The following is a 12,146-nucleotide window of genomic DNA, read 5'->3' as shown; positions in this document are numbered from 1 at the left end:
TGTCATTCCAGAAACAACATCTCATTTAGAGAAGGTGTTCCATGGACATTTAACAGGATGTAGGCAGACCAGTCAAACACACGAGCTTCCATGGAGAAGTGAATTGTAAATAGAAACTCTTGTATTCAGTCTTCTACAGCTTGAAAATGAGAATACCATGTGCCTTATTCTAGTTCAGCCAGATAACTTTTCAGCAAAGACTGCAATAGGGATTAGGACTGGAATAAAAATTTAAACTGGGAAGGGAAGCTTCTGTGAGAAGCCAGAAGAAGAGGCCAACAGCTATTCAGACTTTATATCTGGCAGAGGAAAAAGGAACTTGGATCCTGAAGAGGCAGGGAGGGAGACATCATGTAGGAAATGGAAAGAGACATTAGTAGCCTGGAGGATCATGAGGAGGGGGCAGATGAAATGCCAAGGAATTAATGACGTTTAAAGGGGGCTGATACGAAAATGTTACTTCCACGCATCAGGTTGGTAGCTTTTATCCCTTTCTTCCATAGAAAAAGTGTGGCAGTATCCAGCCCATGTAATCTATGGATCCCTCAGTCTATGCATAAGTTCTGAGCCTTCTGTGGTGCTCCCACACTCTCTAACAGGATATCCCTTGGGGTGCATCTACACAGTAGGGCTCAACTCGAAATAAGCTATGCAAACTGAGCGACATCAATTGGATATCTTATTTCTAAATAGCTTATTTAGAAATTGGGAGCGTCTACACAGCACTTATTTTGAAATAGAGCACTCTTCCTCTGACTTCCCTTACTTCTCATACAATGAGGGTCACAGGAGTTGGAGTAAGAAGTCCTCCTGCTTGACATTATATTGACATTATTTCAAAATAGCTGCCTGAGGCTTAGATGTGGACTAAGTTATTTCAAAATGATGCTAGTTATTTCAAAATAATGTTGCTGTGTAGACATACCCTTCTAAAGCAGCCATAAGAGTCTTCCCAGGCAGCCTGTGTACAGGTGTTCCCATTAATGTAATTCCTCATAACAATGTGGGACAACATTGCCATGGTGTGTTGGGTGCCAGAGGAAAAATGGATCCACTCTCATATGCAGTTCTCTGGGTCTGAAGGAATGGCAGTTGTGGGCTAGGCAAAAAGAGTGCAAAGCTTCTGCCAAGGATCTGCTGTGACCCTTAAGGGTTGGGGCATGAATAAGTTGGAAATTGCTTCTGCCCCACACTACCGCTCCAGACCTTAGCTGATGGTGGCAAGGCTTCCCCATGTCAGGGCTTGGTAAAGCTGGCAGGGTTCACCTCCTGGCCAGCACCCCAGGCTGGAGGCAGTGGGGAAAGGAAGGAGCTTTCCAGCTAGTGTGTTGTTGAACTGAGGATTCTGACCAGGGGCTGGTTGTCTGCACATGGCAGACAGCAGGACGTGCCCCACCAGGGGTGATATGGAGGAACAGCGGGGCTGGGGAGAGTAAAGAGGCAAAGCAGGGAGAAGACAGAGACAGGGAGAGCATGTAAAGGGACAACGGGTAGACAGCAGAGGTGTCACATAACCAGCCACCACCTAGCGCCTGCCCCATACTCACCAGCCCCTGCAGCTTGCAGTGAGTGCTGGTCAGAAATGGGCCAGGGGAGTGAGGTCTTATTGATTGAGACCCAGCATGCAGTGAGGACTACACTGCAACTTTGCACTGTCACCAGGTTTGCATATCCATCCCCTATTGTCAGTCATTACCTCCATCCCATACTCACAGCTGGTGGGCAAGAGGCTGGCAAGCAAAAATATGGTCAGTCGCAGGTCACCCTATGCTTCTAGAGTCCACCAAGTGGCTGATCCATTTTGAGAAATTTTGCCACCATTTTGAGAAGTTCTGCCACCTCAAAACTATCCCAGTTCAGACAGAAAAGTGAACTATTCAGTGACAGCCAGGGAGTGTAAGAAACCTAATGAAAGTTTTGGGAAATGTAGAAAAAAATGTAATAAACATTGATGTCCATAGAAAGAGATGAAGGCTGATTGAGTGTTGAGTTGATGATTTCACACATCTCTACTCCTTACTTAAAATCTGTCATTGAGTCAGATGGAACCCTTTTAACACAAAACCCACAGTTCCTAAGCAAAAAATGGCTTATTTGCTATTAGTGTTTTTCTTGGACACTTTCCAGATTCATGAAGATGTTATTAATCTGTATCCAAGTAGACATGGGAAGAAGGTGGAGAAAGTTGAATAATGTAGAACTGTGTCAGATCAGATGTGTATCTTACACATTTGCTTCTTTCCAACATTTTCTGAAATCTTTGAAAAATTGGGTACCTAATTTAAAACGGAGCATAGACCCTTTGTCTACACTAGGGGATAAATTCAAATTAAGATACACAACTTCAGTTGCGTTAATTGCGTAGCTTAATGCAAAGTATCTTAACATGAATTTGGGTGACATCCGTTTCATTTCCCCTACTCCACGTAGAAGCAGGACTATTGGCATTGATGGGAGCATTGTCACAGTTTGAATTAGTGTGTCTTGCCTAGACCCACTAATTTGAATCCCGATAGATCGACTGTGGCTGCTTCGATCTTATCTGTAGTGTTGACATAGCCGGAGAGATTTAATTTGCATAATCAGCACTTCCTCTTCAGGTTGCATTGATATTGCCAGCATTACAGGCTCATATTTTAATACAGATTAACTGCGCTGAAATATTTTCTTCTACAAATGAGGCATAAACAGACTTTCTTTCTGCATCACACACTTTAATCTCCTCTTTCACCTATATTCATCACATTTTAAAAAATAGAAGGAAAATTTCAATTTTTCATGCTTGAAATCTACTCTGGTTCCTTTAAAATTATGGAGTGTTATTAGATATTGTTCTTGTTCCTTTGATGAAATGGATTGCAATTTCACAATCATTTAGTTCATTTCTCACTTTTCTCCAGAATAAGTTGTTTAGTAATAGGCATGGTGAGGAATTGGGAGGGGTTGACCTATCTTTATCCTATGTCCCAGGCATACATACTATCAGCAGCAGATGGTGTGGAAGAAAATGCCTTCAAGATGTCATAGAGATAGAGCTGGGCAAAATTGGTAAAGACTTTTTTTGGGATGGAGGAGTGAGAGCAAGGAATCAATTTCAAAATCATTTTCCTCCTGCAGGCTTCAAAACAGCAATTTTTTTATTCAAAGTTGTTAGTGAAAATATCTATGAAATATATTGGTTTAAAATTCTTTCGGATTTTTGGCTTCTGGTTTTCTACCTTTTCTCTTCCTTTTTAAAATTCCTTTCCTGTTTTGTCCTTTTCCCCCCATTTTGCTATTGAAAACCGAGTAAAGTAAAAAGGAGCAGAGGGAAAGAGAAAAACAAAATCACCAGTTCAAAATATGTCATTTACAGTTTTGTTGAAAAGAGTGATAAGGTTGAAAAAAATCTTTAAAATTTTCATATTTGAAAAAAGACAGCTTTCCACTCCAAAAAGCACCCAGAAAACCAGCTGTAATAAAAAGATCTTGAGTGTAATTCTGACTGCTGACATCAATATGAGCTTTGGCAATGACTTTAAAAGCTCAAGGATTCAGCATAGTGAATTGTGTTTTGACCATCTTGCTGATCATTTACTATGAGCTTAAGCCCTTGCTATGCACTTCCCTTTGGTAATGACTGTATCATGTAAACTGAATATTAGCCATTGATATCTGTGCTTATTTTTGTAAGGTCCATGTAACACGGTGGGTGCCACCAAGAGTGCCTTCTGCTGGTCAGTCAGGGAATTAGCATTGTTGGTGTCTCACCTGCAGGTGTCTCACCCACTGTTACTGTTACTCTCCACTACTCTGTCAGGGCCCACGTCTCTTCCAGACCATGACACCCTCATACCTGGGCACTGCCCTACTGTAGTACCCCCTCACTCTGGAGTTGCCCCTCACTCTCATCCACTCTGGGGACCCTCAATCCCCCTATGCCTACTTTGCCTCAGTGACCCACTGCCAGTCTTCATCTAGCCCCTGCCACAGGGGCAAATTGCAGTCTGAAATGGCCACTCATCATTGGTAAGGGACTGTGGACCTGATGCTTTTGCCTATCCTGGCTGCCTCCCTGCAACTCTAGGACCCTGAGGTCCTGCTTCAGGCCCTGCAACCTGGGAGCTTGCATGGCCAAAGCTTCCCCAGCTCTGTCTGACTTTCCCTAGCTCTGCTCTGCTCTGCTCTGCTCTAAATCAGAAAGCTTCTAGCTTCCCTGGTAGCCAAGTCCCTCCTGCTCCCCAGCCAGAGCAAGAGTGTCTCTCTCTTTCTCCCACCTGGAATCCTTATTTATACAGCCCACAGCTGAGCAATAATTGACAGCCATCTGCTGCAGCTGTTTGCTCCAGCCCTCACCTAAGGCTGGGTTTTAACCCCTTTAAGGGCCAGTGCAGGGCAGACGCCCCATCTCAGGAAATCCTTTGTATAATTAATTTGTTGTATTGATCATATATTCCCTTTTTGATAAAAACATTATTGCTGGAGTCTAACAATTTATAGAGAGCTCATGGAATGTTTTAATATTGTATTTTCAAGAATTTTAGTATAAATAAATCCAGGAAAGAAACACAGAAGGGACAGAATTATGGTAATTTTTGCTGAAGTGCTTACAAACAGTTAAACTAATTTTGGCTAAATGCTAAAAATAATCCAATAATATTTTTAGTTTCTTTATCACCTTTCATCTGAGAATCTTAAAACATTTGAAAATATTTGAAAAGCTATGAGTCTTTTCCCAAAAAATATCAGGATGGCAAGTTTTCATGTAAAAATAAAATGTGCCAACTAGATGCTTGTAATAGGAATATATATTATTTGAGGTGACTTCATTTGTTTAAAATGATCTTTAAAAGAGGATATATTACAATACCTCATATTCTATTTGTCCTTTAGGCTCCTAATAAAGCATCAGGCCTCTACAGTCATTCTCCATCTCTTGCGATCCTTAGAGATAGTCTTGATTTGATCCCACGTTAAGCCAGCTGCTTTTACTTCGTCCAGGACCATGTTTGTTTGGGACATCCCCTTTTCCTCTTTCCCTTTGGATTCCATTCTAATGCTTATCTCATGATACATTCCTCACAAGTCCTTACCCAGGATGTGGCCTGCCCATCTCCATTTTCTCTTCTTAAACTGGACCTCCATTGGTTTCTGATTTGTTTTGGTCCACAAGGTTTCATTTGGTATTCTGTCGTACCACTTTATCAGGAGAATGTGTCTAAGGCATTTATTGACTAGTGTCTGAATTCTCTGTGTTGCTCTGGACAACATGCCATGCCTCCAAGCCATACAGCAGCACTGATTTCACATTAGAAGTGAAAATGCATAATTTGGTTCTTCTTGAAATGGCTCTTGTCTCCCAGACTGGTCATAGAATGGCAAAGGCTTATTGCGCCTTTCGTATTCTCGCACTGATGTCCTCTTCAGTTCCCCCATTCTTGCTGATAACACTACCCAAGTATACAAACTGGTAAACTTCTTGCATTGCTTTTCCTTTGATTGTAATTTCGCCTGCCTGTCTGTTGTTAATGCTCATTGACTTGGTCTTCTCTTGATTAATCTTGAGGCCCACTTGCTCAGCTGTTTCTTGTAGGTCATCTGTCTTCTCTTGTATATGCTCTAATTTATCAGCAAGCAGGGCTAAGTCATCTGTATACTCTAGATCTTCAAGTTTCCTATTCTGAGTCCAGTGGAGTCCCCTTCCTGAGTCAGCTTATGCTGTTTTTGTGATCAAGTCTAGGACAATCAGGAGGAGTAATGGAGAAGGAACACAGCCTTGGTGTACACCTGTTGTGACCTGGAATTTTTCTGACAATTCTGGAACTCCGTAATGTTGCATGATGGTCCAGATGGACTGCCTGTCCACACTGTCGAAAAATAAGTAGGACTGAGTAGACTTGTGGAGTCTAAAATATTACATTGTTTTATTGTTAAGTGAAGTTATTCTTGTTTACATAATTCTACATTTGTTAGTTCAGCTTTCATGATGGAATTTGCACTACAATACTTCAGTGAAGTGAATTGAAGGTTTTTTTTTTACAGAGTAAATGTTTTGTAACAAAAAATATATATAAAGTGAGCACTATACACTTTGTATTCTGTGTTGTAATTGAAATCAATATATTTGAAGATGTAGAAAACATCCACAAATATTTAAATAGATAGTATTCTTATTATTGTCAAACAGCACAATTAATCGTGCAATTAATTGGGATTATTTTTTTAAATAGTGCAATTAATCATGTTTAATTTTTTTGGCAGCCCTACAAATTATATATTTTTGGTGGGCTATTATCAATTGTAAAACACACAGTGCAATCTGTGCCTACTCTCTGAGTAAGAGCTCCTTAAAAGTCAAGTTTTAAAATTTGGACAGAATTATAAGGTATTGCTCAAAGATGACTAGTGATCACCTGTCAAAGCAACAGCCAGTGCATTTCTCAGAAGCTCAAACTTTGTAGTCTTCTCATTGTTGTATAGGTCATTTATTTATAATGCAATGGTTCCCTAGGAGGGCCAAGTGTATGACCGATTGAAAGATGCTATTTGAATAATATCTCTTAGCCCTCTGTCATTTACAATGTTGGATGATCTGCAGTCCATAGCTATCCACTTTGCAATAGCATTGGTTACAGTGATGTATTTTGTTTGATCCATGGGCTTGTAGTGATCCTGAAACTCTGTAATTCTACTCTGTCGTGGCTCGCTGGACTCATTTGCTGGTGGTGGGTTATATTGAATATATAGAAGAATTTATTGAATTATTCCAGACATTGACACAGTCTGCACAAGATCCGGAGGCAAAAGCATGCTTAGCACTTAGGTGGTACTGCAGACTTGAAGTGCTTCTATGGTATCGCAACTCAGCCTTGCAATAGCTACAGATAATAGTCCTTTTAGACAAAGAACCATCTGGAAGTATTTTAAACATAAACTTCCCATTCAAAAGACCTGAACTGTTGCTGCTTTGCTCCATTAACTTTGTCTGATATTTTATCACTATAGATCATGAAAACAGCAGAACTGTGCCAATGTCTGGAATAATTCAATAAATTCTTCTATATAATCAATATATTTGTGTCCTATTCAAAAGAGTCCTTTTTTAAATAGTGCAGAGTTTGGGAGGGGGGACTCGGCCCCAGAATCAGATGTTTGGGGAGAGTCAGTCCCAGCCCCAGGAGGCAAAGAGAGGGTGGCTTGGGTGAGCCCTGAAAGGGGGAGTGGGAGCAGAAAAGCTTGTGCAAGCCCTTCATGATTTTTTATTTTAAAAAATATGGTCACCTGGGAGGGGAGAGGGATAGGTGTCAGGATCTTCTTGTTTACTTCTCTGCTGGAGCTTTTTTTAATTATCATGTGTTAACGCCTGCGATTAATGCAGGGCAGAATTAACACATTAAAAATATTAATGCACGTTAATTGTAGGCATTAACACGCATTAATTGACAGCCCTACTGAAGAACGAGAGAGCCGTGGGGCAGAAGGGCCAGGAGCTGGGAACCCAGCAGGGCTGGGAGCCTTGAGGGCTGGTGGTAGTGGGGCCAGAGCCGCTGCAGCCCCATGGCAGCTCAATCAGCAGCAGGACCGGTGCACCCCGGCAGAGAAAGCCCAGCCAGGGCCATTACATCCTGTCAAGGGCAGTGTGCAGCCAGGTAGCAGGATCGGGGGCCAGGGCTGTGCGTTGCTTGGACGGTGTGGGCCCAAGGCCACAGCAATCTGTCAGAGACAGCCTGGCTGGGGCCACAGCAGCCTGGCATCAGAACTGGAGCCACAATAGTGGGGCTGCGGCTGCTGCAGCTTGGGCAGCAGCAGAGCCAGAATTGCCTGCCACCTGGAAGCGGGGCTAGGGCCCATAGCAGCCCAACCAGCAGCAGGGTTAGAGCAGGGCAGCCCAGTTGAGGCTGAAGCAAGGTAGGGATATTAAGGACTAGTCAAGAGGATAGTTGACTAGTTACTTCCCTCCCTCCCCCTGCTTCCTACCTCTATCAGATAGAGGCAGCAAAGGGGGTGGAACCTGGGCTATGCACAGCTCTACCCCTTTGAAATGCCACCGTGGTGTTACAAAGGGGCAGTGCTGCACGGAGCCCAGGGTCAGCTGAAATGCAACGGCAGCGTTTCAAAGGGGCAGCACTGCATAGCTGATCCCAGGTGCCACGCAAAATGCCTGTGATTAACGTGTGTTCATTTTTTTAACATGTTAATTCTACCCTGTGTTAATCTCAGGCGTTAATGTGCGTTAATTGACAGCTCTAATAATTTTTTATAATTGCTCACCAAAAATGTATGCCATCTGTAGGGCTGCTAACACATAAAATATCACCAAGGAAAAACTCTGCAATCATATTTACTAGCCATAGTCATTTAAAACAGCACACCAGTTGTGCCCCTCCATACATGATTTAGTTAGATCAAATGAATGTTGCTTTACATTAATGTCACTATAGTTAGCCAGATATTGAACCTAGTATGCACGCTGAGTAATAAATTATGCAGAGGAGTAGGGATGAATAGACTTTTCTTCCCTCCCCTGAGACTGAGTGGTAGCAAAGCTACCTTTCTGGGTATTTATGGAGGTTCACGTCTGGAACAGAAGCTGAAGTTGCCGTGTGCTTCCTTAATAAAGGGGTTCATAACCTCTAGGCACCCTGTAGCCCAGTGCCTCTCAAACTTTTCGCTCTTCTGTAGCTCTTTCAGGAGTCTGATTTGTCTTGTTTACCCCCAAGTTACACCTAACTTAAAATTTACTGGTTTATAAAATTAGACATAAAAATACAAAAGTGTCACAGCATACTATTACTGAAAAATAGCTTTTTTATCCTGCAATTATACAATGAATTATTTTGAATATAAATATTGAACTCACGTTTAAGTGCATAACAGTTGTTTCCAAACTTTAACAACCCACAAATCCCTTTCATGAAAATGCCAAATCTCATGAACCCTTTCCTAAAAATGAATGTTTCCAGGGTTTTTTTTCCCCCTTACTTGACCATAAATTATAAAAGCAGTGATCTTTGAAATATAAAGTTTGTTCTTATGACACTGTTAGTACACACTATTATTACATTATTATTTATTATAACATTGTTAATTTTATTACATTATGAAAATGGAAACACTCTTCTATAATTTCACTTAATGCTCTTTATCATGGATGCATATAATGCCATATTTTATAGAATCATTGCCATGTTTTCTTTTCTTCATAAGCAACTTTCTAGGACCATCATGATCATTTGACTTAGATTTTCTAGACTACAAGCAGATTTTTCGAAAAAGTGAGACACTTTTTCAAAAGAGAGTCTAGACACTCTTTTTTGAAAATGCACAGTTTGCATTCAATAGAGCCTTTTTTCGAAAAAGTATTTTTGAAAAAAGGCATTATTCCTCATAAAATGAGGTTTACTGCGATTGAAAAAACTGCCGTGTTCTTTCAATTTACTTTTGAAAGAACATGGCTGCAGTCTAGACACAGGTGAAGTTTTCTTGAAAAAAGGCTACTTTTTTCGAAAAAAACCCCTCTCGTCTAGACACACCCACAGAGGGTATGTCTACACTGCACTGTTATTTTGGAATAAGTAGTGTTATTCCGAAATAACAATGCAAGTGTCTACACAGCAATTCCGTTATTTTGAAATAATAATGAAATAATGGGCGGCTTATTCCGATTTCTATAAACTTCATTCCACAAGGAATAACTCATCTTCTGAAATAGCTATTTCGAAATAAGGTATGTGTAGACGCTCCACTGCTGCTATTTCGAAATTGCCCCTCACCAGGACCATTCTAAGTTATTCCTCCCCAGTACCTCCTGGGGTTCTCAATCGAAATAGCACGTCTACATTAGGGAAGCCTGACTTGGACTAATTTTGAAGCTCCCCTGGAGCACAGATGTGCAATTTTGAAATAAGCCATTTTGGAATAACTCTCCCGGAATAGCTTATTTTGGAATAAGCATGCAGTGTAGACGAACCCAGAGAGATGTTATCACCGCCACACTGACTACAATGATCTTGGTTCTGGTATGGCATGGAAACACTTTTTTTCTTCTGCCATTCTGGAATTTGTTCTGAGAATCCCCTGTAACACTGGGTTTGTGAACCACAGTTTGTGAATCACTGGGTATGGTATAGGCAAATCATTGTCTACATAAAGTTTTAGTTTGTATTGACTTTGCTAGTGATTTTTGTGTAGCCTGTTGTAAAACTAGGAAAATATTTAATGAGTTGAGTTACCCCTCTGCATATTCCCAGAGGTACACTAGATGGAGAACCACTGCTATAACTCATAACACTCCTGTACATGGGGTTCTTGGAGCTTCTATATATAGGGGTGGGGACTGAGATCAAATGCTTCCAGTATTCTTCTGCCCATTTCAGAGTGAAACCTCCTTAGTTCTGTTGAATGTTAGGCCTTTTGCTCCTACAAAGATCTGTGTGTCAGGTTATCTCTGAATTGTAGTAAAATTGACTTTAAAAATGGTCTTTTTGGTTCCATGTTTTTTGTTTGAATCAGTATCAAATTATTTTGCTCAACTTACAGGGAAACGCATATGGCTTTTCTAAATGTCAGTCTTGCAAACTCAATCTGGAATATGAAAACCAAAGTTTTTTTATTTTGGGTTCCAGCATAACCACCAGCAATGGAGAGTCTGCTGCTAGAATGTTGTTAACAGCTGCTGCTGTGTGTGAGCAGCTCACTCTCCCATAGCTGTTTTGCCTCTGTAATGCCAACAAATGTTAAGGTGCGTAAAGGTATATTTGTCTGAAAATCAGTGGATATGAATGTAAATTTTCACAGAGAATGACCTATTGAGTAAGAACATGCCATTTTTCTATAGTCTTTTTTCTGATTGCAGCTTCTGAATCTTTGAGGTCATTAAGTTTAATAGCTTAGAATAATACTTCAAATCTAAAGCAAAACAAACAAATATAAAACCCATACAATTTGCTTAGCAATTAAGATTATTTTTCTAAAGCATTGTGTGGAGTTAGAATCTCATGACTCCCTTTGAAATCAGTGGAACATACATGTTTAAAGCCCTTCAGGCTGCTTTGATAACATATCCTGCTAACTTCTGGCTTTTATTCACCAACTCCATGTTAGGGTGCTGATTGTCAAGTCTTACAGCTTGCATTTGCTCTAATTAGAATATGCTACATTCATCATACGCAAAGAGCAATATGGTCTCCTGCCTTGCTGTAAACTACAAGGCAGTCTTAGACCATCCATTGCTGACCTTGCTGAAGATGAAGCCCAGTAGAAGAAAGCAGCGCTGGAAAGATTGATCAGTAGTTCCTAATGATATTTTTGTCAATATCCAGCTGATTTTCCTGATTGTTCTTTCTTACATATTTATTCTATTCACAGTTTGGCAAAAATTTACAAAAAAAACAAGTATCCAAGTAATGGTTTCACAGCAGGTGCAGGATCAAACAGGTCTTGGTCTTTGTCCCCTTAGGAGGCCTATATAGATCACAGGAATCCTGAGACTGCCCTTCAGATGACCTGCAGTAAAACTGCAGAAGATATGCTCAGTTTCTTCTTAAAAATAAACAAAGTGTATATGAAATATTTATGTAAGGGTGACTAGTAGGGTTTATTTCTCTATATGTACTGCTTACCTTCGTAGTTGATTGAAAATGGCATGAAGTAAATTTTGCCTAATAGATACTTACTCAAGAATTTTATTTAAATGTCCTACCATTTAATGTCAATAATTTCACTTTGATCTTAGTATGAATATACTGGTTTTAACTGGGTAGAGAAGAAAATATATTACAAGTAAGTAAGCTTTCCAAGGAAAAATATACAATGCTAAATAAATGAAGTCTGAAAAAGTGTGAGATTCAAAGACCCAGACCAAAATGTACTCTGCACCTTCACCCATCACTCTTAGCATCAACCTACAAGTTGGAAACTAAACTAAAATCATAAAAATATAACCTTATGATATTTATACAATGCCAAATTATTTTTCTTGTACTTGAGATTTATTATAGTTGGATTACAATAATTTGTTTGTTCAATAAGACTGAGGTATTCATTGCCATAAGTTGTGATATGTCAGAAAAATAAAAAATCTGGAGATGGAATAGGAAAAAAAATGGCTAGATAATCAAAATGTATCTGATTAAGAAGATCAAAGCAGAGCACACTACTAAAATTTA

The sequence above is a fragment of the Pelodiscus sinensis genome, chromosome 10 (assembly GCF_049634645.1).
Source record: "Pelodiscus sinensis isolate JC-2024 chromosome 10, ASM4963464v1, whole genome shotgun sequence".
Lineage (NCBI taxonomy): Eukaryota > Metazoa > Chordata > Testudines > Trionychidae > Pelodiscus > Pelodiscus sinensis.
This window is presented reverse-complemented; position numbering follows the sequence as displayed.